The sequence below is a fragment of the Stomoxys calcitrans genome, chromosome 5 (assembly GCF_963082655.1).
Source record: "Stomoxys calcitrans chromosome 5, idStoCalc2.1, whole genome shotgun sequence".
Lineage (NCBI taxonomy): Eukaryota > Metazoa > Arthropoda > Insecta > Diptera > Muscidae > Stomoxys > Stomoxys calcitrans.
The window spans coordinates 64,417,681-64,435,998 of NC_081556.1; the positions used below are offsets into that span (position 1 = coordinate 64,417,681).

At 37.7% G+C, this 18,318-nt stretch overlaps 1 protein-coding gene and 1 long non-coding RNA gene across 8 annotated transcripts in view; one reads left to right on the forward strand and one right to left on the reverse strand.

Moving 5' to 3' along the window:
* Positions 1-18,318, reverse strand: part of LOC106090829 (ankyrin repeat domain-containing protein 6) — a 124,565-nt gene that overhangs the window by 53,232 nt on the left and 53,015 nt on the right. The gene's annotated exons all lie outside the window — the stretch shown is intronic.
* Positions 1,470-16,412, forward strand: LOC131997753 (uncharacterized). Of its 5 annotated transcripts, none has more exons than XR_009398390.1 (3): positions 1,470-2,011; positions 2,075-2,421; positions 2,537-3,536. It is a non-coding gene; the product is annotated as an uncharacterized LOC131997753 (long non-coding RNA). The 5 variants fall into 5 exon arrangements; XR_009398394.1 differs by lacking the exon at positions 2,537-3,536 and adding an exon at positions 16,403-16,412 and having other exon boundaries at positions 1,477-2,011; positions 2,075-2,158; XR_009398393.1 differs by having other exon boundaries at positions 1,477-2,011; positions 2,075-2,158.

Below are 18,318 nucleotides of genomic sequence, written 5' to 3' on the forward strand. Positions count from 1 at the left end.
CCATTTTGAACGAAGGAGCTTGGTCTTATGCCCCTACACTTGCCCGCCCTTCCATGGTTCTTAATGTCCTTCACCCCACATCGTCCTAAGAACCCCGAACTCCACACACACTCACCTTATCAACCTATAACCTCAGTTTGCCTCCTCATCTAAAACAAATTAGCACATCATATTGATCTTATACACAGATTACAGAAATTACATTTATTGACATATAAAAATGAGAGGAATTATTAGTTAAAACTTTGAAGCTAAAAATGTTGATAATTTGGGTATATAAAAAAAAAGGTCTTATACAAAACAAAACATAACAAAAAAAAACACTAACACACATAAGTCACTAAAACCAGATTAACTTTACTTGTGAATCATTGGTTCAGATTTGCTAATTTAAAAAAAAACCCTAGACAGTAGTTATCGGCCTTTTTGGCGCGAGAATATTACTTTATGCCTATCTAACTAAAAGAGCTCTCTTAATCAGGTTCTGACCTCCACTTTATGAGATCTATACAATTAGATTACTTCCCTGTCTAGAAAGTTAAAAAAATAACGTACAAATCCTACACTCACTCTTCTCTTTAATACAACTGGTCTTAATAACCTTTACAAAATCACAAAAAAAAAACTTTAGATTAACACCACAAACGACACTAACACATATCTTAACCTATTGTATTATAATTATTTTTGGTGGTCCCTTTTTTTCAGCTTTTGATTGGGGTTGCCTTAGAGGCAATTATACATGGCCAGATGACCAAATTCTGGATTGAGACAGCCTGCCTGGTAAGTATTCTTTTCAAACTTTATTACCTTTTTGGCAGCAATTGCTTGGTTATTTTTCTTTTATATTTCTTCGCACAGGCACCTTGGTGGATGGGATAAGGCTTGGCACAACACTTAGCTGACTTGGAACACAAAATGGAAGCTTTGACATCAAAAAGGAAGCCTTGGAACACAAAAACGCGGGCCCCCGTCAACGGATCTTGGAGGCCAGTATATTAGTGATTTGGTTTGGTTGTGGGCTATTAAAGAATTGCCACCAACTTTATATTTAATAAAAGAAATTATTACTCTTTTAATAAAAAAAATGTTTTTAATAATAGTCTTTATCTTATGTTAGGCTGTTTTAAATCAACGTCTGCCTTTTGTTATTCACACGTTATTCGATTGACGCTAACACTGTGATCACTGGACTGCACTTGAAATTAATTGTCTCTCCAACGACTCACGACGACTTTTACCCTCCGCCGTTTCTGCCCCAGTCGCTTTTATACCCTCTTTCGGGTGACGCTCTTCGTGTTTTCCCCCCATTTTCACAAATTTTCCCTCTTATTTTGTGTTTACATGTCTTGCCTTGGGCCTACCAACAAAAACCGCAGCCATTATGTCCCTCCGCCAGACGCTTTTAGATTAGGCCGCTGCCACATACAACCCCATCAGTGGCAACTCCGTCACTCCGTCAATGTTATCTGATGGCAATACCATATAATCAGATGTTGAAAAAAACACGTTGCTTTTTTCTTCGTCGACCACCAACGCACAAGCATCACCAAGCAAGACCGAAAATTCCAATAAAAAAAAACCTTTTTGGCCGGCGTTATCCAAGGCATCCTGCCACAAACCCACAGTTCGCCACAGCATCAATCGTGCCAATTTGGAATTCTACGTGGAATTAATCCATGAGACAATAATACTGCTCGCCGAAACGAGCCATCATGCAAATAATTAAATCAAAAATAATATATATCTGGCCAGGGTCCATTCACAGGATCCCTGCGGCATCCCCGCTAAATCAAAGGGGGCACCAGACATACAAGTGGGAGACAGCACCAACGCGGAATTCCCATGGAATGCGCTGAAAACCCTTTCATGCCGGCGACCGGCCGAATAGTACACCCATGCCCATACATGCCTGTGTCCGAGTCACCCCCGCCCCACACGCAACAAAACTTCGGCCTTTTCCTTGGTCTCCAAATAAAAGGTCGATGTGCGTGTGTGGAATCAAATTAAGGTAAGTATGTGACATAATAACAATCCCTCTGATCCAATGAACCAAGTTGGCCTCTATCCCCAGGTGACCTCCAGGAAGCAATTTGGATCTGAAACCCTCCACGAGCGCATGAAGCACACGGGGCTTGTTCCATCCATAACACACCAGGTAAGTGCAATCCCAATAGATCCTCTGTGGACACAAAAACCCAACTCATACAAAAGGCCCTGCCAATGGCCACCTCATACATCCGTGAGCAGCACCACCAGGGCTGCCGTTGAGATTTTCACGAAAGAGGTTAAATAAAACAAATATTTCCCTTTTCGTTAAGACAGGGTTCCCCAAAAAGTGTGTTCACTTTCTTCATCTAAAAAAAAAACCATAAAGTCTCAACGCCTTATTCTCTAAAAAACAACTGAATAAACAAAAAGGTACGATAATTTCGTTTAACACAAATATATCGAACAGACAATTAATAGAGAAAATATCTCCAACTAATAAACAATAATCATAAAAATCGTGCTTTACGCTGAGTACTCTTTTCAGCTTTTCGAGCGGAACGCTGTCAAACTCCATATAAAAACACATCGCTAAGCGTAAGCTAAAAACACGCTGAAAACAGGCTGAAAAAGTAGTACTCTGTTTATGGTACGGAAATGACAAAAAAGGCGTAAGTGGAAACACTTGAAACCATTACCGGCATCCTTTTTGTATTTTTCATTGTTTTTAATGATTCGTTTTGCATTACTAACTTGTGAAAAATAAATTAAATAGAGAGAACAATAAGTGCAGATAAAAAAAAAGAACGTGTTTTGTCAAGGAAACAAAACCATTTGATTGCTGTCAAATTCCGCTCGGGGAACAATTAAAAATTTGGCGGCTAGTCCGCTAGCAGAATAGAGTACTAACCCTTAGGAAAGTCTCGAACAAAAATAAGCGAAAAATGAAGAAATAAAACTTTAAGGTCCGTTCACCCAAATTCACAGCCAATATTCCTTCAGAATCGTATGTCAAACAAAATTCTACTCACAAAAAAAAATTATTGATAAATTTTCTTTGAAAATACTTTTGTGGGCCCAAAGTTAAAAAGAAATAATACAAATCTTTTAAAGGAAAAAAAAAAAATTCAAAAATTTTGTACGAAAAACTGACTAATATCTTGGATCAAAATTTCTAAATTTAAAAATAGGTTGAAAAATGGCAACCAAAAAGGGCCGAGCTGTCATACACTAAAAAAAATGGTTGAGAGAAAAAAAAATATGATAAACATTAAACCGGACGTCGAAATGGCAAACCCACGTTAGTGCCATGTATGACCACATGTTGAAGAATGACATGGTCGCGGATGATTGTCTCTCTACTCAGAGAAGTTTATTAGTAAAAACACACGGTTTCACGGTCCAGCCGGGTTAAAGAATATTGAATGATTTTAAAATTACCTAAAAAACAACCGCGGTAGTCAGCTTGAGGATTTAGAAGTCAAATCAGAACATAAAAAAAATTGCACTTAGAAAAACAAATTGAAAAAAAAAAAAAAAAATTTCATAGTTCGTAGTACGTGGGGAACTCCCATGCCCTGAGATCTCACAAGCCGGGCATATCCTACTCAGATCATTTACTGATATTCAGATAGCTTCGCTGGCTGGTTGAACTATGTTCATTACCCTGTGGCCGAAAGTAGCCTCCGTGGGTCAAAGCACCATTCACGGCTCGGGTTACACCACAAATGCTGGTAATGTTTCTAGACTCCAGGTGCAGTCACGTTCAACCTTACAGCTTTTAGCCTCTGAACTCACTGAATCTTCTCGGGATAGGTTACTCTCAGAATAATTGCGGGTATCCCCAAACGCAAGTCTATGACTTTTCGATGACACTCACTCTCGTACATATAGGACACTTCACAATATTCATTAACCTATATTGCACTTGGTTTCATTAGTCATCACAGTCATATTGCACTTCATTTTATACCTTAATATCCTTCGCATGGTGGCATCCCAAAGGCCTGCCTTGTAGTGTCTCCAACTCGTACATATTATTTCCTACGGGTTTGACTACTCTACACTTCAGAAATTTTCTACAAAACTTGGCATTCACATTGTTTTTGAAATCCGATAATGGGTGGTTTCTACGGAACACTTCCTGACCGGGGACAAACTTCACACGACGGGCTCTCTCATTATACCGTTTGGCACTCGCTTCGTACGCACTGTGCATGTTCCTCTCAATGTTTTCCCTCATCAATGCTAGTTTGTCACCCTTTTGTAACTGCAGGATTTCGTGGTCTGTCAATGATCTTAATTTCCTGGCCAGCTTGTAGTCTGTCCCACTGGTATACATGTTAAATCCGAAGAGGGCAAAGAAAGGGTTTACTCCTGTGGCCGAATGCACTGCTGTGCGTAGGGCACACTCTATTTCGGAGAGATATAAATCCCAATCCCGATGATCTTTCTCGACGTATGTTCTAATTGCCGCCAGTACAGACTGGTTTACCCTTTCCGCCGCGTTCGATTGAGGAGAATAAAATGCGGTCTTGATATGGTTTATTTTGTAGGCTTCAATCATTTCTTCAAATGCCTTAGCGATAAATTGCTTTCCATTATCGCTATGGATGGTTTCTGGCACTCCAAATTTATGAAAGATTTCGTGGACTAAGTACTGCACTACATTTTGGGTCGTTGCCTCTCTCATAGCGTACAAAAAGGTAAATTTTGTAAAATGGTCCACTACAATAAAAATGTACGCATTTCCTTTTTTGGACCTGGGATATTTCCCCAAGAAATCGATATAGAGTTTTTGGAATGGTCTCTCTGTAATTACTTCATTTCCGATCTCTGGTCGTAATATTTGATTAGTGGGTTTTGTCTCTTTGCAGACTTCACAGTTACGAACATATTGACGTACCTGGCTTGCCATCTTAGGCCAATAATAAAAAGTTCGTAACCTGCCCAAGGTTTTGGCAATTCCACCATGGCCTGACGTCATATCACCATGAGCTTTTTCGATCAAAACATGTGATATATCTTGCGGAATCCATAACTTCCACTCAAACTCCACATTAGTATCTTCATCCGTTTTCATTCGTTTGTATATTTTCTCGCCATCTACTCTAAGGTCTGGAAGTCTTTCCTTGTGGCTTAAAATTGTCTCTCGTATTTCTACATACTCCTCGCTTTCAAACGCGGTGGTTTCAAAATCCAATGACTCTTCATTATCAATTTCTTCTACTTCGATTACCCCTTCTATCGGCATTCTTGACAGCGTGTCAGCCACGATATTTTCCGTTCCTTTACGGTGCTCGATTGCGAAGTCATACGCCTGTAGCTGTAGGGACCATCTAGCTAACCGTCCGCTTAGATCCTTTAGAGACATAAGCCATTTCAGGCTAGCATGGTCTGTAATGACGGTAAACTTCATCATTTCGACATAAGGTCGAAAGCGTTTTATGGCCAGAACTGCTGCCAAACATTCTTTCTCTGTTACTGAGTAGTTTTTCTGGCAAGAATTTAATTTTTGGGAGTAAAAGGCAATTGGATTTTCTTCTCCTTCATTGTTTCTTTGAAATAGTACTGCTCCGATACCAGTATCCGAAGCATCGCATTGTATGTAGAATTCTCTTGAAAAATCCGGATGTCTAAGTACCGGGGCTGAAGTTAAGGCTTGTTTTAATATTCGAAAAGACTCGACTGCCATTGGGGTCATCGTGAATGTCTTCCCCTTTTTCAATGTATCGGTCAGCGAGGCTGATATAGAGGCAAAGTCCTTGATGAACCTTCTATACCAGCCAGCTGTTCCCAAAAAACTGCGAACTTCCCTCGGCGATTTCGGTAGACGTATTTCGGATATCGCCTTTACCTTTTCCGGATCTGTTTTTAACATACCTCCACCTATGATAAAGCCCAGGTATTTTAATTCTTTGAAGCAAAAGAGGGACTTCTTCAAACCTACGGTTAGATTGGCCCTCTGTAAGCAATCGGCAACTTCTCCAAGTATCTTAATATGAGTTTTAAAATCGTCGGCGATAATAAGTAAGTCATCCAAATAGATAAAGACATTAGTTTTCAAGCGTGCGGGTATTACCTTATCCATGAGTCTGCAAAGGCGCTGGGCCGCATTGCATAACCCGAAGGGCATAACGCGAAATTGATACAGCGGTCGACCTGGAACTGTAAAGGCTGTATATGGCCTTGCCTCTTCCTCTAATTCGATTTGCCAAAAAGCAAATTTCAGGTCGACACTGCTGATGAAGTATGTTTGGTCTATCCTACTTAAAATGCCGTCAATATTTTGTAACGGGTAAGCATCTTTGATTGTTAGTGCGTTCAATTTTCTAGCATCCAGGCAAAATCTATTCTTGCCTGGCTTTCGTACCACAGTTGTCCTGTTGCTCCAGGGTCCATCGCTTTCCTCTATCACTTTAAGTGCCAACATGTTGTCTATCTCCTGATAGACAATTTCTTGAACTGCTGGTGATAGGGGATAATGTTTATCCTTCACGGGAACAGCGCCTTCTACCAGTTTTATAACATGCTTTTCGAGAGTAGTGCATCCCAGGCCTTTCTCCTCAAAAGAGGGAAATTTCTTTACTACTTCCTCTAGCTCCAACCTCTGTTCTGCTGATAACTCGTGCATATTGGCAGATTCTTGGCTTGAGTCACCATGAATTTTTTTCTGAAGTTCAGGATTTATTTCTTCGATTGCAAAAAGTTCGGGCGCTAGATTGAATGCCCTCCAAAAGTCTGCCCCTAGATATAGATCCTGCTCCAAGTCTGGGCATAAATACAAGCATATTTCTTCTTCTTTATTATTATATTTTATGGGGATGTGAACCTTACCCAATATTCTGTGTGGTTGGCCTGAGGCCGTTCTTATATTTGCAAAGTATTGGTTTATTTCCAATCCGATTTCTTCTGCCAATTCTCTACATCCTTTCCCCAATAAACTAATTGAGGCTCCTGAGTCTAGCAGACCTTTTATATTCCGGCCTCCCAGCTCAACAACGGCGTAGGGTCTAGGGTCTCGTGTGGATTGAAACTTAGACAGAGATTCGCAAATTAGCTTTATCAGTGTCTTGTTCTCTTTATGTCTTTCTCGCATTTTTATTATTCTTTTATTGTTCTTCTCTTTATTATCTTTCTTTGCTGATTTTGCGGTAGTAATCACCGCGTTATTGTCTTCGTCCCCAAAAATTCTCCTTTTAACTTGTTCATAATGTTTCTCTCTTACTTCAACGGGTAAATAATGCCGAATGGCCGGATAGTTAGCTTCGTTCAACTCCTTTTCCTCTAATTCTGTTGTGTGGGCATTGCGGGCCTCTCTGTGGAACGTTGGTTTCCCGCTGTAACCAGGTTCTTTCGACCGTTTCCCGTTCTACAGTTGATGCATTTAGGACTTGTAGTGTTTGGTTTCCCGCATTTGAAGCAGAACAAATTTCGTTGAGTAGAGGGGCAATCCCTAAATATATGCCCTGGAGTCTGACAATTCCAGCAAATTATGACGTTTGTTATGGCTTCAACTTCCTCCAAAATTTCTTGTTGCGCAATGGGCTCAAAATCATCGTTTTCGTCAGTGATCTCATTGACTCGCATAGCCCTATTCATGGGGGGATGGACTACTTGAAAGTCCTTCTTGAAGAAGGTCTTCTCTATTTCGAGACATTCTACCCTGAGTTGCTCCAACGAAGAGACATTCATAGAATAAACTATGCTTGATAAAGATTTCCGTAGATTTCTTTTTGCCAATCCTATCATTTCGTACTCCGAAACAGGTCTTTCAAGCTTAGACCGCATCAAATTCAGATCGTGGAAAAAAGCGTCAATGCTTTCTCCTGGCAATTGTTTTCTTTCCAAAATGTCCCTCATTTCCTCAAAACAGGATCTTCTGGTCCGATATCTCTCTGACATCGCATATTTCAAAGATGGCCAGTCGGAAACGGTTTTGTTTCGTTGCTGCAACCAAAACCATTCCAATGCAGGGCCAGACAAGAGAATGTGGATCTCATCCATTATTTCCTCCCAACTCAACCTGTAGTGCTTCTGGAAGTACTCAACTCTATAGACAAAATCGTCCACGGACAAACCATTAGGGTTGCCGTTAAAATTAAGACCAAAACGCTCTATCTTGAAGCCTCTATTGTGTCCCTGGGACCCATTATTAATTGGCATATGATTCTGAGGATGGTCTGAAACTCCGTCACTTCTATACGTGGGAGGAGACGTAGATGCTCTGCTTGCCACCGAGCGATCTATATTCGTCATAGGCACGGCTGCCTCTGGCTGGGTCCTATTGTTGGCCAAAGAGGCCACTGTCTCACTTAACTTGCCGATTGCGGCGTAAATCTTTTGCATCTCCCTTCCCACGCTTTCTTGTACCAGATCCCGCAATATCTGTTGCGTGTTACCGCCGCGCTCGTCTGCAATGTCCCTATTGACGGGACCACCCTCCTCCATTGGAACACCTGAACCCGCAGGATTCGAACCATTGACAGCCCTATTCCCCTGGTTGATCGCCTGTCCACTAGTGGATGGTGGCGGTGCATTTATTGTATGTGACATATCAATAATCGCGGGGTCTCTAATCTGCCCGTTTCCCTGCATCTTGTCAACGCTCTTGGTTCTATCACCTTTGGTGTCTTTGCTATATTTTGGCGGCTTTTGCACCGATATCCTACTTAAATCGAAAGCTGAGAGTCTATCGCGTTTGCTTCTCCTTAATCCCTCAGTAGAAGAACTCATTGGCCAAATCAAAGCTATGCCTAACTTCTTATACCTATAGACTATGTTCTTCTTCTTTATAGATTATTTATTATTTTTATTTAATTATTATTTTACTATATATGTATATGTATTATTATATATTTATTTAGTTATTTTTATATATTTTGTTTTTTTTTTTTTTTTTTTTTTTTTTTTTTTTTTTTTTGGTGTTTAAATGTTGGCTTAAAAAAAAATAAACATAAAAAAAATTAGTACATACAACGGTTTGATAGATATTAAACGCTACAAATGGGTTAGTTTAAGATACACAAACAAATTAATTAACTTGACAAACATAAATTTTTCGAGGAGGCTCACTGAAAGTCTTATTTTCAAGGCTGATTGGAGTCCAGTGTGTGGATGTTTATTTCTCTAAGTGTCCCATTAGGGTTGTCAAAAAGGTGTGTCGATAGACTGGACAATTCTTACAAAAAGGAAAGATATACGGGAATAGAATTTTGGTTCACGGCATTTTTTTTTTTTTTTTTTTTATATAGAAATTAAAATAAAAGATCTCGTGATCATGATTCCTGGCAATGCAAAGCATTTGAAGTTCTAATAGATACAAATTTAGCCACTGCCTTTCCCTATATCCTAGACATAAAAACTATGGACGTTACTCTATCATTCACGGATTCAAAATACAAAGGTCGTTCACAATACAATCATTTGTTACACAAAGACAAACAAGCTATTGCACTGACCCGTAGGTACTGGAAGAAAATATCCTAATTTCTAATAATCTATAACTAATATTGCACTTTATACACAATTACTTTCATAATTGTGGCAGCAATATAGAAAAGTATTAAAAATGCGATAAATTCTTTAAGCTATTATTTTCCTATTGGCTATTGCACTATGCTTCGCTGGTATTGCACTGTAATTCATATACTTGACCAAGCCATTGTCTCGCCGCCATTATGTTGGCTCGCGTCACTTAGCGCGCACAATTCGCGGCTTGATGCTTCTATTAGAAGCCTATGGCTGGCCATCTTTCTTTCGATTGGGCGCCATACTGTTACGTACCCCCTTAACGGCGCTAAGTTGGTATCCGGCAGCTAGCGCCGTTAAGGGGGTACGTAACAATGGCCTAAAGATGATATATTTTTTACAATTAAGTCAATTCTGGACTTAAAAGATTGTGGTGTGAAAATTTTGAAAACTTTAGAAATTATTTTGATAGAACCAAATTATTTTGACAGAACCAAATAATAAATAGTGAGGACGATAAAGAACGTATAATGCGAATATATCATAATGATCCGATTCTAGGAGGACATTGTGGACAGAAAAAACTTTATGCGAAAATCCGGACAAAATATTATTGGAAAAGAATGACTAGGGATATTGCGAAATTTGTTAGAACTGTCCTGAATGCTTACTTAAAAAAGTAAAACCAGGCAACTTTGAGAAATTAGTCTTGACCCCAACACCTATTAAAGCTTTCGATGTCGTCATACTGGAAACAATAGGTCTGTTACCATTGTCTACGTACGGGAACAAGTACGCAGTTACCCTGATGTGCGATTTGACCAAATATTTGGTTACTATATCCATTCCCGATAAATCAGCAAGGACTGTTGCTCGTTCAATTTTCGAGTTTTATTTTAGTTTATGGGACAATGAGTACAATACGATCTGATCAGGGAACAGAATTTGAAAATGAAATTTTTTCCGAGCTGTGTATATTCCTTAATATCGAACTGAAATTTTCTAGTGCCTACCACCATCAAAGCATAGGTACAGTGGAACGAAACCATCGCGTTTTTAACGAATACATTAGATCTTATTTGAAAGATAATTTAGATGACTGGGATACGTATTTAAAGTACTTCACTTTCTACCATAACACGACGCCTAACACCATTTTCGATTGCAAATTTTCCCCTTACGAAATCGTTTTTGATAAGAATGTCACTATGCCCAATGAAATAAATTCAAATTTATATCCACTTTATAATTTAGAAAACTACAGTAAAGAAGTAAAGTATAGATTGCAAAAATCCCACTTTCTGGCTAAAAGTTTAGTTGAAGTACACAAAAATAGAAACAAGAGTTAATATGACAAATTGTCAAATCCTTTAAGCATAAATATTAATGACAATGTCTTATTGCATAAAGAACCATACGATAAACATAAAAGTGCGTATGATGGTCCTTTTATCGTAAAACACATTGATGGAGTAAATGTAACAATTTTTAATAAATTAACCCAAAAAGAAAAATGTGTTCATAAAAACAGGTTAAGAAAACTTGAAGAAATGAATTTTTATTATTTATAAACATAAACAATAATTAATGAAACGTTGTGAAAACGTATAAAAGCAAAATAATAAGAATTACAAATTATCTATAGAACTTATTAGTTAGTTATTGCGGGTGATCACCTTAATTCAATAAGATATTTTTAATTTTTTTTCCTTTTAAATGGGAGGTATTCATAGTATTATTTTATATTGTCCATACTTCTTTAACTTTAAATATTTAGGTTAAGTTTTCTATAAAAAGGGAGGTATAGTGCCATCTCTGTATTTACTAAACATAATTGTCACAACTGTCATTGGTACCAATAGATGTGTTCAATAAGCTTATCTCTCTATCTCTTTATATTACATGCGCGATTCACTTCTTTAACAAATAAAGTTAGTCTGCATTTATCTTTGAACTGATTCGTTTTATTTAACTGGAGTGACACTACACCTCATTTATTCCCCAATTTTACTGAAATTTAACACAGTGATCTGTGTTAGATGTCCATACTTAGGTCGGGCCATATTTTGATATAGCCCCCATATAGATTGATCTCCCGATTAAAGGCCTTTCACCCATAGATAGGAATTATTTACCCGATTTTGCTGAAATTAAGTACTTTATACTATGTTAAATCTTTAAATATCCAATTCAGACGAAATGTCGATATAGATGCTGCAGGTTCATAATGGTGCATTTCCTTGTCTAGTTGAAAAGCCCGTTCCGGTCCTCAGGAACGATCGCCGCGGGAGGATTATGGCCATTGGCCATTTAAAGTCGCTGATAACTCGTCTTACCATATCAAGTATCACAGACACAGAGTTATTAAGCCGGTGCTGTCCGGCTTTTCATGCTCATGGTCATCACGTAACGGATTTTAACGAAATGATGTTTATAAATACCCGAGATGGTAGGTATCTAAAGTCAGGCATGGCCGAGTTTATGGCTTTTTTACTTGTTTTAATTTTTTGCTGTTTTTTTCTTTTATTAATTGGGCTGTAGCACCCACGGGAAAAATTTCTAGCTCCGCTACGTTTTTAGAAATAAACTTTGTTTTACAACTAATTTTCTTCAAAAGTGCTTTCAATTTATATGTATATTCATTGTTATAACACTGTTTTGTTGCTTTTGTGTGTATCGGACCAAATAAAACATAGTTTTAAGATTTTACAAAACAAATTTACTGCTGTGTTAACAAACATATGACATTTATAGTTGTTGTAAAAAAAATGTCCCGTAGACAAGACGGAAAGTGCCAACTATAGAGGAATAAGTCTCCTCCCCATCGCATACAAGATACTCTCGAGCGTACTGTGTGAAAGATTAAAACCTAAAGTCAATGAAATAATTGGGCCCTATCAATGCGGCTTTAGACCTGGTAAATCCACCTTGGACAAGATATCCACAGTGCGCCAAATCCTAGAAAAGACCCGAGAAGGACAACTCAACACCTACCATCTCTTTGTTGACTACAAAGCCGCCTTCGATACTCCTTTACGTTCAAAGGTATTTCAAGTCATGTCTGAGTTTGGTATCCCTGCAAAATGACACTTGCTGATACGCGTTCCTCAGAAAGAATAGGAAAGAATCTCTCTGAACCATTCAATACCAAACGAGGTTTCAGACAAGGAGATAGCCTATTGTGTGATCTCTTAAATATCCTGCTGGAGAAGATTATACGAGATGCAGATGTGAATAGATATGGCACACTAATCACAAGAGAACAAATGTTACTCGCCTATGCCGACGACATCGACATCATAGGTCGGTCACCGGAAGTAGTAACTGCAGCCTTTGAAAAAATGCAAATTTTGCCAATTACATCCACATTAATCCACTAAGGAACAGGGGCAATCTTCTCACATATCAATGAGTCCAGTCCGAATCAAGTTTTAAACTCAATGATAAGGGGACTCCTTTTTATAGCCGAGTCCGAACGGCGTCCCGCAGTGCGACACCTCTTTGGAGGGTAGTTTTACATGGCATTGTACCTCACAAATGTTGCCAGCATTAGGAGGGGAAAACCACCGCTGAAAAATTTTTTCTGATGGTCTCGCCAGGATACGAACCCAGGCTTTCAGCGTCATAGGCGGACATGCTAACCTCTGCGCTACGGTGACCGCCTTGTACAACCGAGAAGATAAATGGAAAACCGAGAAAGAAAATAGAGAAAGTTGGGAACCACAACTTTGAGATAATCAGTAACTTTATCTACCTCGGCACCGCCGTAACCGAAACAAATGACACCAGTTTTGAGATAAAGCGAAAAATAATATTGGCAAACAGATGCTTTTTTGGACTAAGTAAGCAGTTCAGAAACAAGGCCACCTCTCGACTGACGAAGATAACACTATACAAGACACTGATACTACCCGCGTTGTTATATATTATGAGGCATGGGTACTTGTGCAAGCAGATGAGGCAGTGCTTGGAGTATTTGAGAGAAAGACTCTTCGTAAAATATATAGACCAGTTTGCGTTAATGGAGAATATAGGCGACGTATGAACCACGAGCTGTATGACGACGATAGCATATTTACACGCATCAAAATGCAACACTTCCGTTGGCTAGGTTATGTTGTCAGAATGGATGAAGAAGCTCCAGGAAAGAAGTATTTGGAGGCAAACACGGCGGTACACGCAAACCGGGAAGACCAAAAGCCCGATGGAATGATCAAGTCGTGGGAGACACCTCGAAACTTGGTGTCAGAAATTGTAGAATGAGTGCAGAAGATCGAGGCGCTCGGAACGCTATTCTACGTTCGGCTAGTGGAACAAATATTCTGTCATAGCCAATTAAAGTAAGGTAAGTTATTATAAAATCTAAACAAAAATGGAAAAATTTTACTCAGCTGTTCGCGTGATCTCACCCTACATTCTGTAGCAAAGCTTACAAGAATAAACAGCTAATGACATATTCCACAAAATATAGCGAAATACGTCAACAAAAATATAAACAAGTACTAAAGGGTGATTTTTTTGAGGTTAGGATTTTCATGCATTAGTATTTGACAGATCACGTGGGATTTCAGACATGGTGTCAAAGAGAAAGATGCTCAGTATGCTTTGACATTTCATCATGAATAGACTTACTAACGAGCAACGCTTGCAAATCATTGAATTTTATTACCAAAATCAGTGTTCGGTTCGAAATGTGTTCAAATTTTGACAAATTTTGTTCAGCGATGAGGCTCATTTCTGGTTGAATGGCTACGTAAATAAGCAAAATTGCCGCATTTGGAGTGAAGAGCAACCAGAAGCCGTTCAAGAACTGCCCATGCATCCCAAAAAATGCACTGTTTGGTGTGGTTTGTACGCTGGTGGAATCATTGGACCGTATTTTTTCAAAGATGCTGTTGGACGCAACGTTACGGTGAATGAACACATTTCGAACCGAACACTGATTTTGGTAATAAAATTCAATGATTTGCAAGCGTTGCTCGTTAGTAAGTCTATTCATGATGAAATGTCAAAGCATACTGAGCATCTTTCTCTTTGACACCATGTCTGAAATCCCACGTGATCTGTCAAATACTAATGCATGAAAATCCTAACCTCAAAAAAATCACCCTTTAATTAGGAGCATATTTTAACTTTGTTTTATTCATAAAAATACTTTTGTGCCTATGCAAGACGTTTTCTGTTGAATTTAGCAAATTTTTGTCTATGGCTGTGTTCTTGCAATTTTTAACAGGTGGTAAAAATGCGAGGCAAAATAGCAAAATAGGTTTTTGTCTTATTTTACATCATCATACGATTCAAAAACCAAATAAGAACAAATATTGGTAATGTAGTGTAATAATTTTGTAGTTTTAAAAGATTCTTCGAAAGCAGATAAAAAGTAATTGACAAACATATACATATGTATGTAGTATGCAATTTGCTAAACGTTTGACTCATTTCTGTCAAAACTGTTTGAGTGTTGCCAACGAAATGAATGTAAATGAAATTAAAATCGCGCGATTTTGCAACGATTTGTAATCGCAATTTTCCGTGAAAATCGGAACAAGTCCGATAATTGAAAATCCATAATAGTTGTCGTTTTTAATTAATCTTTGTGGAAGTAGCTGTTTGGAGAACGTTTCACTTCGTAGTGTGTGGCTTTCCTGTCTTCGGGTCCCGTCACTATATATTTGCCGTCTACTGATATGTCGTAGCTAAGGCTGCTATGACGCTATATGTTTTTGTCTTGCGACACAACGGCAGTCGCCGACAATCAGCGGTATCGGGCCACGCTATTCCCGCGGCGATCGGTCCTTTGGACCGGAACGAGCTTGCTCACCTACAGTTGCTTGACGAGGATCGCCACCTCCACATGAAAATATGGCTACAACAAATTTTCCATTTGTTGCAAAAGAAGTTGCACACTTAGAGTGATACGAATGAAACCAACATATGGTAATTACCTTTCAAAATAACACATTTTATTTTTTCAATTAGAGCGTGCTCTGTTTCTTCTAACAAAAACAAAAAGAATCAAAGTGTGATAACAAAAATTATGAATCCTAAGTAAATTGATAACATAAGGATAGAAATAGTGGAGGCTAACATGGCCCAAAGGTTTGCATGTCCGCCGAGCGCCTGGGTTTTAACCCCGGCGCGAACATCAGAAAAATGTTCAGCGGTGGTTATCCACATTTGTATGGTATCCAGTGTAATGGCGCTTGCTAGATTAGTTAAATAATTCCGTTGTTATTTCTTTTTTAAACCCTTTGCTGCCACAGAGACCTCTTTATCTGAATTTGACGTTTCTGGTTGGCTAACTTTTATCATTAATTTGACGTTTTCAACTTATTTGTTTTTTTGGATCTTACCAGAAATTGGAAGGGAAAGGTTATCTAGAAGCGTTGCAGAGGCTTTGTGCAGTTATTATTTCCGTCTAGTTGTTGATTTAACTGAGTTGTTAAAGTAAATTTTTCTTTAAAGTTAAGTGAACATATTTTTTTCAAACGAAGTTTTTCTACTTTCGGTGCTGAGAAAGAAATTAAGACTTGGTGAGTTTCTTTTAAATCTCGTTTTTTTGCTTTCGTTATGAGAAAAAATTGTGTTTTTTCTATTTCGGGGTTTGTTTATTATTTTAAAGAACTGTATCAGATATATTTGGTACATTGTGTCCAATTAAGCTGCTCGGTGAAATTCCTTACGACTGCAAAAATTCATCATATTTAAGCCTTTTTCTATCACCTCTAAAAGGTACTAATTTTTTTATATCACGGTTAGGGCCTCTTTTTATTTATAAAAATTCATTTTTTTTTTTTTGGCTAGATTCTTCGTAGATTGCAGAAAAGGGAACCAGCAAAAAAATTCAACTGCAGTCTATTTTTTATCTCGCCTCTCCACAGGAATGATTTTTGGATTTGCAATCACAAATTAGTACTCAACTATTTAACACTTCTCTTCTTAGCTTTTGATTGTGGCCCGGCGGAAAATTACCGACGTGAGACCGTTTAAAGTTTTATTTTCTTGGTTAAGATCTTTGAATTAATCAGAAAGGACAAATCCTTCGAAAACAAAATGTTGATATGTAATAATTTCAACATCGTATAATCGCTTATAGTGCGTTATATTTAAAAAAAAATAAGAATTACTGTAAAATGAATTAAAATTTGAAAAGAAAAAAAAAAATAAAAATAGGAAAAATAAAGAAACATATGCGCTGGAAAATTAACGTGAATGGCTCTTTTTAAAGTCATTTTTAAACAAATTAATTTCCGTTGTTAATGTATAATAAATTAAATTAGAAAAAAAACTTTTTTTTGCCAATAACCACACACCAGACCAATGTATACTTAATGAATTTGTTAAAATAAAAGTTTTTTTCTGTTTGTTATCTTTATTGTTTTCCTAATATTTTTTTGGATTATTCTACTTGTGTGCAAATAGAAAAATTAAGTCATGTAGACAGTTTCTTGGTTTTTTTTGTTATTACTATTATTTTTCATTGATTTATTTCTAAGATTATTTTAGAATTTTTATTCATAGATTTATATTAATTAGTTTCCTTTTTTTGTTGTGTTTCAATATTTAGGGATTATAATGAAAACAAACAACAGAACATCATGTTGCTAGAAACCATTGGTATCTGTCATTGGGTTATCTGTGCACTCATTTAGTATTTTTTGGTTTATTTCCTTTGATATCCCGACCAAAGGGTACACTCAGAGAAATAAATTAATGCACGCAATATATATAGGAATCAGCTTGCGTGAAGATTCGAACTCCCCCATTCCGACGAGCTAAGCATGCGTTGCCCCCACATCATAGCTACTATACATCTTCCGATTTTTCAAACGTTATATGTTACACCAGGCAAGGAGGCCCCATATCATTTAGCTTAAACATTAATCGGACTGCACTCATTGATATAAGAGAGGTATTCCCTGTTGCTTAATGGAATGTTCAGGGAAGTTTAGTATGTAGTAGAGAAAGTGGCATGCCGTAAGACAAAATCAAATAGAGTGAAAGGGGTACTTACTGAAGAGGTTTCCCTTGTTGGCAATGAAAATGAGCAAAATAAACGGGGAGATTGGAATGAAGATCTTTGGTTAGCACAATGGTGCGTGACATGCCTGTAGTCGAAATCTGTAAACTGTTTTAACGAACATCAATTAAAAAGCGATAACAGAGAAGTTAACAAATTTGGTATTCAGTAGCCACTTTTAACGATAAGTGACTGTTCGATAAATAAGCTGTTTTCGTTAGCGAATAGAAAATCATCTCCTAAACGACATAAACAGATTTGGTGATTACTTTACCGAAAGAAATAAAGTTAATTATTTATAATGGCCTTGGAATAATTTTTTCTGTTCTAATTAATTAATCAGCCTGGTTGCGTGTTGTATTTTATTTAAATTTTTGGTGCAAAGTTTAACTTATGGAGATGGTCGCATTCCTGGCTGCTCCCGTTGAATCGACCAAAAAGTATTGTATAAGGCTCGCTTGCTATTGTAAAACTGCTCTGAGCAGGTGCTGCCGCCTTGGAGTATATTTTCTCATAAAAAAAACCATCGAATCAAATCACTACAAAAATTTATATTACTAGGGAAATACAAAACAAAACAAATGCCGCAGAGATTGACAGAGATAAATAATAAATGTTCACAAATTCTACAGCACCAGCTGTTCGTCTCTTCATTGGACTAAAATCAACAGAGAAGCATTTAATCCGTAGCACATACATATGTGGTAATGTCGTTCATGGTGTGTGGAGTTGCTAAGCACACAACCGCACTACCAACATTATCAGCATGAGCAACATCGAAGATGCAACCCCTCGAAATAGCATTGGATCTCTAAGAGTAAATAAACTCTAACAATTAG